Source organism: Lissotriton vulgaris, chromosome 1_1 (genome assembly GCF_964263255.1).
Source record: "Lissotriton vulgaris chromosome 1_1, aLisVul1.2, whole genome shotgun sequence".
NCBI classification, from domain to species: Eukaryota; Metazoa; Chordata; class Amphibia; order Caudata; family Salamandridae; genus Lissotriton; species Lissotriton vulgaris.
Window position 1 is genome coordinate 1,684,886,375 of NC_141685.1, and position 14,866 is coordinate 1,684,901,240.

Consider the following 14,866-nt stretch of genomic DNA (forward strand, 5'->3'; position numbering starts at 1 on the left):
GGATGCCATCTTGAATTTCCTTGACTCAATTTCAATTCCCCAGCTCCCGAGTGAGCACTGAGCAGCAGGAAAGCTTAATGAACCCAATATCAGACTCAGAATTTCGGGTGGCCTTGACTTGTATGGCCAATGCAAAGGCATCAGGAATTGAATATATCCCGATTTAGGTATTTAATGAAATTGCTCTGCTATTTCAAGATTTTTCATGTCTTTTTTTACATAATTTCTGTTGGGTCTATCTCTTCATTATTTACTGAATCTGTCATTTTGACCATTTAAAAAATAGATAAATCACCCCTCAATATTAATTCTTTTAGAGGCTTATTAGTTTGCTAAGTGCAGACTATAAATGTGTGATGGAAACTTTAACAAACCGTTTAGCTTCCATTGCCCAGAAATGTATTCATGGCGACCATAATGGTTTTCTTCCCCATTGGTCAATGGTAAAAAATATTTGATCCAGGTCATAGATTATTTTTTGACTAATAAGACTAGAGCAACCATAATTATGGTTGATGAGGAAAAAGCCTTAGACCTGGTCAGCTGGGCAACTTTATTTCAGATTTTGAGGAAGTTTAGTTTCCATGATTTATTTATAAATATGTTAAAGAATTTGTTCTCAGGGGCAGTAGTTATAATCAGCATTAAATCAAGTGATGTAGGTCGAGTTCACATTTTTCATGGAATTGGTCAAGGGTGCCTCCTCTTGCCAATTTCATTTACTTTTTATATTGAACCTTCGGCTAGTATGTTACAGAACGGTGATTCAATTGTACCTTCAGTTTTAGGCATGTCTCAAGTAAAACCTTTCGCAGACAATAATATTTTGTACTTCGATGCAGTGAACACTAATATCTAAAGAAACCCTGATAGCTTTAGTGATTTTACTTTAATTGGGGATTATAAGATCAACCATAAAAAGTCTGAAATTTTACTTTTTAAAGTTCCGAAGGAGAATCTCTCCATTGCATTTAGGGTTCAGTGGGTGCCTACTCGCCCTATTAGATATATTGGGGTATCGTAAACTCCAATGTTCTGGATTTGTTTGAGCTAAATGATTGCATAACACTTTGCAAGGTTAAGAGATTGTTGGAGGATTGCAGGTATTTACTGTTGGACCTGGCATCCTTAGTGTGGTGTTTCCCAAGTCTTTTTACCTTCTACCTACTGTTTTACTGATTCTCTTTTTTGTTTACCGTAGGACTTTGAGCACTTTACCACTGTTAACCAGTGGAAAAGTGCATAAGCTTCTCCCCATAACATGTTTATGATTGGTGTACACCTGATATGCATATTTAACTTACTGGTAAGTCCCTTATAAAGTGGTATATCATATACCAAGGGCCTGTAAGGTAAACACCACTAGTGAGCTGCAGTACTGATTGTGCCTCCCACAGAAGTAGCCTTTCAAACCTGTCTCAGACATTCCATTGTAGGACCCGTGTGTGCAGTCTACTGCCACTTCAACGTGACATTTTAAAATACTTGCCCAGTCCCAAACTTACATTTTATTGCATATCAGTCACCCCTAAGATAGACAATAGGTAGCCCTAAGGGTTAGGTGCTATGTAAGTAAATGGTAGGACATGTACCTGTATGTTTATTTTTTCCTCATTGTGACAAACAAACTATTTCATGTTTTCACTACTGCGAGGCCTACCCGACTCAGAGAGTAGCATTGGGAATTTCTTAATAATCTTTTCTGCTGTAATTCCTGATTAGAGAGGAGTAGCTTTTTGATGTTTCATATGTTTGGGATGGCATTGATAAGTCCTTCTTACTGGTGAGGTTGGATTTAACTTTCCTGTTTTAGAAATCTCACCTTTAGAAAGTAGACATTTCTCTGCACTTACTGCTCTGTGTGCCTGACATCCTATCTACAATACACATCTGTGCTGGCCTGTGTGACAGCTACATTTGTACATTCCCTATAGACAATCACAACAAAAGACACTCAACTGCATCTGCGTTCATCTGTATATATCATGGGTCATCCTGCCCCAGAGGGAGGAGAGGAGATAATACTTTACTTGAATAGGTAGTGTCCTGTCTCCTCACAAAGGGGATTTATCCCCCATAGCTAGGCAGGCAGACATGACTGTGCTGAAAGGGGACCTGTGCGCTTCGGAGAGTTCCTTTGAAGTCACTCCCCCACACATCAAAGGCACTTTAGGGTATAAGTACTGGGTTTCTGACCCCATCTAGGCAGACACTTTGTGGGACTTGTAACCAGAAACCACTGGCTCTACTTCGGCACATTGCAAAAAGCTGATTTCTATCACTATTATCAGGCAGCCTTTGTTGATTATCACGCTTATCTAATATGCCGACATGTTCTCTTCTAATAATTTTATCCTAAGAGAAATGGTAGAGAAATTAAGATTGCATCACTAGTACTTTTTCAAAACACCCCCAAAAACTAGGCATACAATTAAAAAAACAAAGATATTGTGCAGTAATTAATACGGGGTAAAATATAATATATTTGATTGTCATGCGTTTTTGTTCCTTACAGGGTTGAAATAGTCTGGGTTTAAAGGGCTCGGAATCTTCAATTGCACTTTGGAATAGACTGGGGTTTTGACTGTTGTCCCATTTAATTATAAATGGTAGCTGGAAGATCTGGCACCAGTTAGCTCTCCAGGCCTATGTGAGTACTTCTACCCTATTGGATAGTTGTGCACAAATGCTTAGTTTTTTGTGGAACCTCAATTTAGAAATAGATCCATTTAATGGAGACTTTCTGAAAACTATTTTATAAACATAACCCGCTATGAGTCGGTGTTGGTAGAAGGTGCTCCATCAGAGAATTCAGGAGAATGTGTTATGGTTACTGTCTCTTTAATGGAACACTGCCTGTTCTACATCATTGATGGAGTGTTGACTTTCCTATACTGTGTCAGTTGCTGAGGATTACTGTTGATGGTTGGATCAATAAACCTGCTCTTTCTACTAAACCAGAATTGTGAGCTTTTATCACTGGCGACGAGGGTTCCAAGTTTAATGGTCACTCTAATAGTGGTTCTGTGCCTATTAATAATTCCAGCCATTCCTGAACTTCTCCTAGCCAAGGTCTAGATAGTGCTCTTGATAATTCAAGAGTGACTCCTAGGACAAGACAAGATCCCAGGAAATTTAAGGATTATGTACTGTATTAGTTTTCTGGTACAGTCTCTTGTCTGTAGTTTTCATTCGTCCGTTTTAGCTATTTTCCTTTTGTTGTAATTTCTTTTAAGTTGTTTATGAAGCTGTTGTTGTTTCTGATTTTATTCATCTTTTATATTGGTAAGGGGATGTGTTATGGTTACTGTCTCTTTAATGGAACACTGCCTGTTCTACATCATTGATGGAGTGTTGACTTTCCTATACTGTGTCAGTTGCTGAGGATTACTGTTGATGGTTGGATACATAAACCTGCTCTTTCTACTAAACCAGAATTGTGAGCTTTTATCACAATACAACTCCAGAATGACTCAAAAAGTTATCATTAGTAACAGGGAGTGCCATCTCTCCAAATCAGTTGTTGAACATTTATGTTTTTGGTCACAAACTGTCCTGAGCAGCAAATAATAAAAGAGGGAACTTTTTTGCTAGATAGACACTCCACTATACCCTTCAATATTTAAATAAATGTTTCCCCAAACTTTCAAATATGTGTTTTAAAAGCACCACAATGATGCAGGGAGACTGGGAGCATATATTCTTACTGGCCCAGCTCTGCAAATGTTCTGGCAACAGATATTCATGTTTATAACTCAACAATTATGAAAAATGGTGCAGCCAGGCTTATCAGTAGCTCTTATTGGGGTCTGAGCAAAGGTTTATTTTTTTAGCTGTCTCAATCGCTAGATCACTCATTTTAGAATTTTGGAAGACTCCAAGATATCCATCATTTGGTCAATGGCAAACTAAAATGACCAATGTGCGACAGTTGGAATACATGTATGCCAAGAAGAATAATCAAATTGATAAATTTGAACAGTTGTGACGATTCTCCCATTGAATATGGGGGAGGGGGAGAGGGGGATAATGGTGTATTAAAATGTGACCCTATCCATTTGTACTTTGAGATCTTTCTCTGTATTTTTAGAATTGCTTCTTTGCACAGTTAATTGAGAAATGAGGGTCTATGCTCATGCATTTGCACAATGATTTCTGCAGTTTCACTTTATTAATATTTTTGCACTATGCATGATTGCACTTTGTACTTTAAATTGTACGATTATACTGAATTATTTTGCCAATAGAAGATTGGTTACGCAATATATAATGGTCGATCAGATGTGGGCTTTGCACATAGTTTTTAATTCTTTTTTTAATATTGTACCTTATTATGATATGTTTTTGCACTTTGTATGATTGTGCTTTGGATTTTTAAAAGTATACCCAGATTTTGCCGCATTCTGATCTGATTGTTTTACTCATGGAAATATCATTGTTGATTGTTACTGTGTCTGTTATGGTTTTTAATCTGTTTACCTATTATTAGAAAGGATAATGTATTATATATAGATAACTTTGATTGCTTGGGGCTAGATTATCAAGGCATTAGGTGAGATTATGATATATGGTTTATGAAATTTATTTTTAAACTGTGTCTAAAATATTTCTCACAATGCTTATTTATTGGCTATCATTGTCAAAATTAGTGATTATGGGCTAGATGTAGGTGGCTAAATACCGGTCGATAACGCCGAAATTCGGTAAACTTCAGCATTACCGACCGGTTTTTAGCCATGTGCGATGTAGGTATCCAACCAATTACCGATTCCTTATTTACCGATTGGCAGACAAAAATACCTAATCGGTAAATAAGGAATCGGTAAAAAATCAGAAATGCGATGTACCAAAAATGGGTAATACCGAATTTGCTAAAAATCGGTATTTAAGAATCGGTAATTAGCACTGCATCAAAGCAGGTGGTAATCAGGTGCACTGCATAAAACAGCCCCAAAATGCAACAGTGTGAACACAATGGCAGCCCTCTACGTGATAGCAAGGCGTCTACGTTTGCGAGCCGCAGGACTGAGGATCTGGAGACGGGAGGAGCGCGTGTACAGACTGCGTGTAACACTGTTCCAACTGACTGAGGCTGAAATCCATGAGAGATGCAGGCTACACTCAAACACCATCCTGGACCTCATACGGGACCTGCACCCACTCCTGGAGAAGCAGACACCAAGGGTGCACGCAATACCCACTCATGTACAGGTACTCTGTTGCCTGCACCTGCTGGCATCTGGCAATTACCAAGGGGTAATAGCTGTGGCAGGTGGAGTGTCACAGAGTTGCCTGTCGCGTTTTTTCAATAAGTGCCTGGATGCCATGTTGCAAAGGATGGCACACTACATCAAATTCCCCAGCATACAGGCAGAACTGCTGAAGCCCAAGTTGGACTTTTATCAGAAGGCCCAGTTCCCACACGTCATTGGTTGCATTGACGGGACACATATACTAATCTGCCCCCCTGCTGCGATTGAGTAATCTACAGCAATCGCAAGTCCACACATTCCATCAATGTACAGGTCATATGTGATGCGTCTAACATTATCACCAACATAGTTGCAAAATTTCCAGGGATCACCGATGATTCATACATATTCAGTAACAGTGCGTTCTATACCCGTCTCCTTGAAGGTGAATTTGGAGAAGGCTACCTGCTAGGTAAGTACATGTGACACCCCCTGAAGTATACACCTGTTGCTGCGATTGTAGACTGTGAATTACTTACTTACTTCTCACATACAGGTGACAGTGCCTATGCGGTGCGCTCTTTCATCCTGACTCCGTACCTGCACCCATCCACTCCAAGTGAAAGGAGATACAATGTTGCACATAGAACAACATGCAGTATGGTTAAGTGAACATTTGGACTCCTGAAAAAGCCGGTTCTGCTGCCTGCAAAAAAGTGGAGGTGCACAGCAGTACCAGCCCCTGGTGGGTTGCAAAATCATAGCTGTATGTGGAATGCTGCATAAACTTGCCACTAAGAAGGGTACACCTGTGGAAATGTGTGATTCTGAAGAGGAGGATGAGGATGACGAAGGTACACAGCCACAGCACAGCGCAGCAGGTGGCGCAGCTGCAGCAGATGGGAGACAGAGACGGTCAGAGATCACACAAAATTATTTCTGAGTAAGTAATGAGACAAAGCCAGGTAATGAATTTGTGTCAGGGTGTTTAATATACCTTACAACAGGCAATTGTCCAGCACACCGTAACGCCATGTGTCCAAAAGGGTACGTCACCCACAACAGAATGTGAATAGAGGGCGTGCCTATCTCCTGCGCCCCCGCACACCAGTGCTGCATTCTGCATGCACACTGTCCTCAGCAGCACTGTGTCCTGCAGCAGACCCATGCCTCACACTGCGCCTCCTGCTCTCTGGCAAGGGGGGGTTTCAGTGCTACCACTGCTTGCGTCCTCACTCTCCTCCACATCCCCTGAACCAGTGGCAGCAATCTGGTTAGTCTGCATCACCTCTACAGCACTGGTGACTTTGACCAGGCCCTGGGTAACCTATGGGCTGCACTTTGCCATCTCAAGTTGCATGGCCACAGATGGGACAGATGGCACGTGGGTCGCATTGCTTAGCCGGTTCACGAACTTGGTGAAGCCTGCAATTACCTGCCTATCTCTCCATCTTGCAGCTTGTTCTCCATCCATTCTGCAGCATAACTGCCTTACTGCCTCCGATACCTCCTTTATTCCCTTGGCCACAGTATTGTTGAGGCAGTAGATGGCCTCTTTCATTTCGTCCACCTTCCTGTTGTTAGCCACCATCTGTCTCTGAATGGCCCTCAGTGTCTTCCCCTGCAGGCGCTGGACTTTCAGCATTTGGCCCTACAGTCCTGAGAAGACACTTGATCCTTCACAATCAGGTTTCTGTGACCTCTGTTGCCGTCTCTGTGACCTCTGTCGCCATCTACTGGCACCTGTGATACTTTCCACCACGGGGGACTATGCCCCAGATGGCTGTGTGTCTTCGCCCGGTGTTGTCTGTTGGGCTTCCTGCCTGTCCTCCTCTGTGGCACCTATCTCCTGGAGTGGAGCCACTGTGTACCTCTTTGACCGTGGTGGTGGTGGGGTTGTTGGTGCAATGTCTGGAGGTGACATGACTTCCTCCTCACTTCTGTTTTCCTCCCTGGGGGCATCAGCAGTCTCCCCCTCTGTAGCCTGTGGCGCTGTTCCACCTGTGGATACAGAATGTACTATTACTCACTTTTCTTGCAGCAACTGTGTGCAAATAAATTTCACAAATGACATTCTAGCTGTCTGTCCTCTGCTATCTCATCTATTGATGTGTGTGACTTGCCTATGCTTATTGGGGAGTGGCTGATTTGCTACCCATTGATATGGACAACATTTCCCATGATGCATTGCTGATCATACATAAAACATGGCCTGGAGTGGGATTGTTGCAGGGGGATTGGGGTTAGGGAGGGGAGACAGCCTGCTGTGCATGCGATTTACCTTGCCTCTTGGATGGTGTAGCAGAGCTATCCACATCCCCGATGCTACTGACGCTCTCTGGCTGGAGAGTGGATTCTACCAGTTGGTCTAGGGCAGTAGGAGCAGGCGCTGTGGAGCTTCCCACACCTGTATTCCCCGCTTGTTTTTGTTGCTCGGCCACCTCTCCTTGGCACGTGCCCTCAGGTCATACCATCGCTTTTTTAAGTCCTCTGTTGTGCGATTTATGACCCCAATTGCGTTTATCTTCTCCTGGATTGCCATCCAAATGCTCCTTTTCTGGGACTCAGGGATGTTTAGTGATCTCTTCCCAAAGAGCTGATCATGGTCTTTCACTACTTCCTCAATGAGGACCTCCAACTCCCTTTCACTAAACTTGTGCTTCCTTTTCCTCCCGGCAGCATCCTTCCCTTTCTCAGGTGTGGCCATGGTGCAGTTCCTCTGTATAAGCTGGAAGTTGGCTGTGCAGCTCCTCTGCTGTTGTTCCTGCTCCCTGTCTCTCCAACAGCTACAGATTCAGTGCACCTGCATGGGTGTGGCCACTTCCTGGTTGGGAGATCATGTGGTTGCTCAGGATTGGCTGATTCGACAAATACAGTTTTTTAAAATTACCGAATCGGTATTTACCTAATCAATATCACAGAATCAGTAATACCGATTCGGTAATGGGGTTTCAGTAATTTTTTTACCGATTTCTATGAAATCGGTTTTTTTTTACGATTTTTACGGATTGGGAAATTTTTTACCAAATGTTTTTCTACATCGTAAATACCGATTCCTTAATACTGATTCAGTAAAAAACAGTATTAAGGAATCGGTATTTGGGAATTACTTACATCGAGCCCTTAATGTTTAATGTATTAGCTAATAAAAAGAAAAGAAAAAAAGAAAGAATGTGACAAAAATATGCTTTGTATCGGTATTATATTATGAAGAAGAAGCAAATATTTCACAGACTGTTCAAACATAGAGCTGCTCCTGGTTATGGAGCAATGCAGGTGACAGTAGTGAACACATTATGTAGTGATCAGATGGTGAATACAGATAGTCCTAACCACTAGGATACATACACACCAAAGTCCTGTCATATAGTGGTTCAGAGTTTCTATCCTGTGGCAGATCCCGTTCAGTTCACTGCTTGGGGTCAAGTGTCAACTCTTTTTAGTCTTAGCCACTCATTAATGGTTGCATGTCGCTCTATCGTGAACCACTGTATGCCAGGATTTTAATGCATATGTATTGTAGTGGTTAGGATTACATGTATATAAAATCTGTGTACTGTAATATTTGTTCAATAATGTCATCTGCATTGTGTCGTCACCAGGAGCACCTTTATGGTCAACCTCTCGACTGCTGAGGAGAGGGGTGTTTTTTAAATGAGAATAAAAATGAATATTCTGAAGAGGAGTGTTTATTTACCAGAAAAATACAGGTTGACTTGGAAATTAGTTGGAGGTGACTGCACAAGATGCTAGAAGTAATCAAGATTATAAAAGGTCATCTATGGGTTCCAGGTTTTAGTAGCGAAGGCCAATTTCACGTGTTATAAAAGTTTGATCAGGAGGGTTATGGAAGTCTGTTATTGAGTAGAAGGTGGCCAATCAATCAAGAGGTGGCAAGGGAGCCGTGACACACAGGGTTATTTCACCTGCTCATCCGGGCCCTTGTTTATTCTCTGTGCCTGGAACACATGGTTTTGAGCACGAATAGTGAGTGGTCCAAGCAGTAGCGGCTCCCCTGCTATGGCAGAGGCGCGTCGCCCCACTGCTTTGAGCAGTGGAAAGGAAATTAAAAATGATAATCACTATTAGTGATTATCATTTTATGTTTCCTTTCTTTGTGGGTGGGTGGGCAGGGCTGCTCTGCTCTGCTCACGGAGCAGGGCTGGGGAGGAGTGGTTTGCCCACTCCTAAGTGCCCAATGACTGTTTGGTCAGCCCTCTCAAGCCGCCCACACCAGTAATGTGCACTTTCCCAGTTCTCCATGCAGGCTGCATTACAGCCTGCATGGAGAACAAGCCCAGGCTCCCATTCCCAGGTTGAGCGTCTAATTAGAATGCTTACAACCAATCAAAACACTGCATTGCAGCGTTGTGATTGGTCAGGTGAGCCTGGGTGCTTACCAATCACAACGCTGCACTGCAGCATTGTGATTGGTCAAGGGAGCCTTGCAGTTGTTCCTTGCTTTCTGTTTAGCGCCACAAAGAAAGAGAAGCAGCAAGGAGCAGAGACGAGGCGGGAGGAACAGTGGTAAGGTAAGTGTGTAATGTTTTCTTTAAAAAATATTTTGTTTTTAATTGCGCTGCCTTGCGCTTATGCCCGCACACCCCCTCATCTCCAGCACCCCCACGCCCGCGACCCCACCAGTGAATGGGTTTGAGGCAGAGAAATCCATTTATAGTCGCTACACCCAAATTAGCACAGGGCTACTATCACAAGGATACAGCTGACCTGTGGTAGATAGGCTACCAGCTCATGGACTTCTGACAGCAAAGCTGTCTGATGCCCCTTTTCTGGATATCCTTCAGCTTTTGACCTCTATGTGGAATGGGGGAAGCACACAGTTGGCATATGGGGATCTGCTGTTTTGTGGCAGATACCCACATCCATCAACTTGATAAATCAGTGCTTCTTCCTTTACTTACATTATTTAGATTGTGACTAAAGACTTACTTGCCATGGTCAGGCAGTTAATATATATATATTATTCTTCATACTCACTAATTACATCTAAGAGGATATTTATTGCACCCTCACAAACAAATGTATAATGAAATCTCTGATAGGACTGCCAATAATCGTATCTAAATATCTACCTTTGATGAGATAAAAGACAAACAAGATGTTCCAAAGGTTAAGCTTTAAATGCATACTGGATAAAACAGTGATAAACAAAAAGGATAAACTGGTAATTGCAGTAATTAGAGAAGAATGTTCCCTTAGAATGTAAGATAAATTGCAATCAATATTCAATTAACTCGTAACAATTCAAGAGACCAATCTGTGTAGCTTTCCTTTTTTAAATTCTCTATTTTCCCTAGATTGGTTTGTAAAAAAAAACATGTTTACCATCGTAACTAAATCCCAGCTTTCTAAAGTTGCTTGTGCCTCTTTGTTAAAAATATTTTTGGTTCTTAGCACTCAGGCTAATAATTCACCCATTTCATAATCAATCAATCAATCAATCAATCAGTGACACTTATAAAGCGCGCTACATACCCGTGGGGTCTCAAGGCGCTGGGGGGGGGGGGAGCCGCTACTGCTCGAACAGCCAGGTCTTCAGCTTCTTCCTGAAGGAGAGGTGGTCTTGGGTCAGGCGCAGGTCGGTCGGGAGGGAGTTCCAGGTCTTGGCGGCCAGGTGGGAGAAGGACCTTCCTCCTGTAGTCGCTCTTCGGATGCGGGGGACGGCGGCGAGGGCGTGGTTGGCTGATCGGAGGTGGCGTTTGGGAGCGTAGAAGTTGACTCGGCTGTTGAGGTAGCTCGGGCCTTGGTCGTGTAGGGCTTTGTGTGCGTGGGTGAGGAGGCGGAAGGTGATTCTTTTGTTGACGGGGAGCCAGTGAAGGTCTCGCAGATGTCCGGAGATGTGGCTGGTTCGTGGGATGTCGAGGATGAGTCTGGCTGAGGCGTTCTGGATCCGCTGGAGTCTCTTCTGGAGCTTGGCGGTGGTCCCGGCGTAGAGGGCGTTGCCGTAGTCCAGTCGGCTGGTGACGAGGGCCTGGGTGACGGTCTTCCTGGTCTCGGTGGGGATCCACCAGAAGATCTTCCGTAGCATGCGTAGGATGTTGAAGCATGCCGAGGAGACGTTGTTGACTTGCCTGGTCATACTAGAATAATGCTTTACGGATCTCTAATTTATCTATGAACACATGATTCGTTTTTCGTTGGATGCATAGCTTCTTTTCATGGCAGGCTCTGTGCACTTGGAAAGAAGAATGGAATCTGATCTCATGTGGGGTTTTTACTAGTATCCAGGTGAAATTGTGTTTACATCGGCGTAATCTTGCCTAATTTGTGTTTGTCCGAGATTAATGCCCAGCACCAAATCGTTTAAGTGAGAAATTTGATAGGGTAAAACTCTTCTCGTGGGAGCACACAAATAGTGCAAAAGAACAGAACATGAGTGGTTGTTATTCATGTCTTGTGCAATTTTGCTTATTGTATTTTTAGAGTGAAATGTGTTCTTGCGCCAAACTTGCTGGAAGGAGATATTTCCTATGAAAAAAATGCTCAAATGTAATTTAAGGGTATTTTGCCGTATTTCCAGTAAAGAAATTACAATAATTTCATCCAGCCTAGTTTTTGCTTGAGAGACTTGGGGCCAGATGTAGGAGCCATAATACCGATCGGAAATGGCCGATTTCGTCCGTTTCCGACCGGTATTAGGGTTTTCAGATGTAGGGGGCTGAAAAATACGGAATCGGTATATTTACCGATTCGGTAAAATTACCGATTCGGTAATTGCAAATGTTGGTGGCACAGTTTACAGTGCCACAGGCCCTTAAGAGTCGGTATTTTACCACACAATCCTATTGTGTGGTAAAATACCGAATTCAGGTGTGCATGCACATCTGTGCATGCAAACCTGTGCATTGTGACACCCAGACATGCCCTTAGGGCATGTATGTGTGCCACATTGCACATAAGCCTGTACTTGGGGTGCTAGAGGGTGTCAAAGTGACACCCCCTGCACCCTTGCAGGATTCGGTATTTACCGATTCTGTAAATACAGAATCGGTATTTCCCATTGATTCCTATGGGATTCAAAGCCCATAGGAATCAATGGGAAATACCGATTCTGTATTTACAGAATCGGTAAATACCGAATTTTACAGATTCGGTAATTCAGATTTTAAAATTACCTAAGTCTGCCCCCTTCCCATTTACAGACTCTTAAATACCGAATTGGTAAAATTCGGTATTTAAGAGTCTGTAAATGGAAATTACCTACATCTAGCTCTAGGAAACAACCATCAACATTATTAAGTATCACCAGATAAATGAGCACTGCCCTGTTAGCTAAAGCCCTTGTTCTCATAGAAGAAGTACGCAAAAAAGGGGGTTCCTGCATTAATTTTCTATTTAGTTCTTTTAAAACAAAGGTACCGGGGGAAGGGTCTGGCCTATAAAGGATGGGTGCCTCAGTGTGAAGCTCTGCTCACCTGTGGGGAGGGGGGGCCAAGATACCATTTGCGATGAAGAGCAGGATCACTGCTTCAGGGGACGCACATCACCACCTTCACTGACTCCGCGGAATGAGCCAACTCCTGTGCACTGCGAGCCTTCCAGGAACAGGGCTGCCTACATGCTCCCTGCAGCTGCAGTAGCCTCGGCTTCAGCAGGGGCCAGGAGGGACCTCGCAACACCTGGGGATCAACCTCTCTCTCTCTCCTCTCACCACCATGCGGTCCCAACTCTGGTCCATTTGAACCGCAAGTTGACAGTGAAGCTTGAGGACATTTTGCTACCAGCCGGCTGCACCTAAAGATTGGCTGCACCTGTGGGCAACACCCATTGGCTGCTGCATCGTGAGCCATAGGACTGGCCACTGCCTTGAGCACCTGCACCCCCAAGTAGCTCCCCCGCTGGGGAGGCCATAAGGGGCCTTGGTCCTCCTACTTTCTGCATTACCTCATTCAGATGCCCGGGTCCTGCTGTGGACCACAGGACGCACCAGGCCTTCTATTGTGGGACGGTGGAAGTGACACACTCTTCCTGATCGCCACTGAGACCCTTGTCCATCCCTCTGGCTGACTGTGGGTTTGGACCCCACCATCTGTTCTCCCCAACCACCACCAGACAGGACGATGGAAAGATGAATGTAGGGGGCTGAATTTACCATTCCTTGTCCCCAATGCTGCTTTGATGTGTCATTATCCCACCAGGACTTGAACACCTGTGATATAGCCAGAAACCGGTCCTAGGATGCTTGATTCCAGTCCAGGGAAGACATGGCTTGGCAGTTCGGGCTGGACTGTTCCCACGAGGCACAGGGGCAATACTGATTTGCATATGGCCATGTCGGAACAGGGGTGGCTTGGTGAGCAAAATACCAATGGATTAAACCCAGATCTGTGATTGGGGGTGAATGTTTTGCCATTGTGCAACATTCCGTCCATCATCTTGTTTGTTTTGCTGTTTACCCTATTTGGGAAGGGTATGCCCATTCGTGGGTCCCGTGCTGACTAAGCCACTGGAGTCAAGCTATCCTGGCTGACGACGGCTGCTAGCCAGAAACCGGTCCTAGGATGCTTGATTCTAGTCAAGGGAAGACATGGCTTGGCAGTTCGGGCTGGACTGTTCCCACGAGGCACAGGGTCAAGACTATTTGCATATGGCCATGTCTGACCTGGGGTGGCTTGGTGAGCAAAATAATGATGGATTAATCCCAGATCTGTGACTGGGGTGAATGTTTTGCCATTGTGCAACATTCCGTCCATCATCTTGTGTGTTTCGCTGTTCACCCTATGTGGGAAGGGTATGCCCAGACGTGGGTCCAGTGCTCACTAAGCCACTGGAGTCAAGCTATCCTGGCTAAAGACGGCTGACAGCCAGAAACCGGTCCTAGGATACTTGATTCCGGTCCAGGGAAGACATGGCTTGGCAGTTCGGGCTGAACTGTTCCCACGAGGCACAGGGTCAAGACTATTTGCATATGGCCATGTCTGAACTGGGGTGGCTTGGTGAGCAAAATAACAATGGATTAAACCCAGATCTGTGACTGGGGGTGAATGTTATGCCATTGTGCAACATTCCGTCCATCATCTTGTGTGTTTTGCTGTTCACCCTATGTGGGAAGGGTATGCCCAGACGTGGGTCCCGTGCTCACTAAGCCACTGGAGTCAAGCTATCCTGGCTGAAGACGGCTGATTGCCAGAAACCGGTCCTAGGATGCTTGGTTCCGGTCCAGGGAAGACATGGCTTGGCAGTTCGGGCTGGACTGTTCCCATGAGGCACAGGGTCAAGACTGATTTGCATAAGGCCATGTCTGAACTGGGGTGGCTTGGTGAGCAAAATAACGATGGATTAAACCCAGATCTGTGACTGGGGGTGAATGTTTTGCCATTGTGCAACATTCTGTCCATCATCTTGTGTGTTTTGCTGTTCACCCTATGTGGGAGGGTATGCGCAGATTGGGTCCCGTGCACACTAAGCCACTGGAGTCAAGCTATCCTGGCTTAAGACGGCTGATAGCCAGAAACCAGTCCTAGAATGCTTGATTCCGGTCAAGGGAAGACATGGCTTGGCAGTTCAGGCTGGACTGTTCCCACGAGGCACAGGGTCAAGACTGATTTGCATATGGCCATGTCTGAACTGGGGTGGCTTGGTGAGCAAAATAACGATGGATTAAACCCAGATCTGTGACCTGGGGTGAATGTTTTTATCCATTGTGCAACATT

The 14,866-nt window shown here is 44.3% G+C and overlaps 1 long non-coding RNA gene across 1 annotated transcript in view; it reads right to left on the bottom strand.

Moving 5' to 3' along the window:
- Positions 1–6,293: 6,293 nt before the first annotated feature.
- The window catches only part of LOC147751055 (uncharacterized), a 95,641-nt gene continuing 87,068 nt past the window's right edge, over positions 6,294–14,866 (bottom strand). The window contains exon 4 of the long non-coding RNA XR_015299926.1: positions 6,294–7,193. This is a non-coding gene — a long non-coding RNA (uncharacterized LOC147751055). The remainder of the gene's footprint in view (positions 7,194–14,866) is intronic.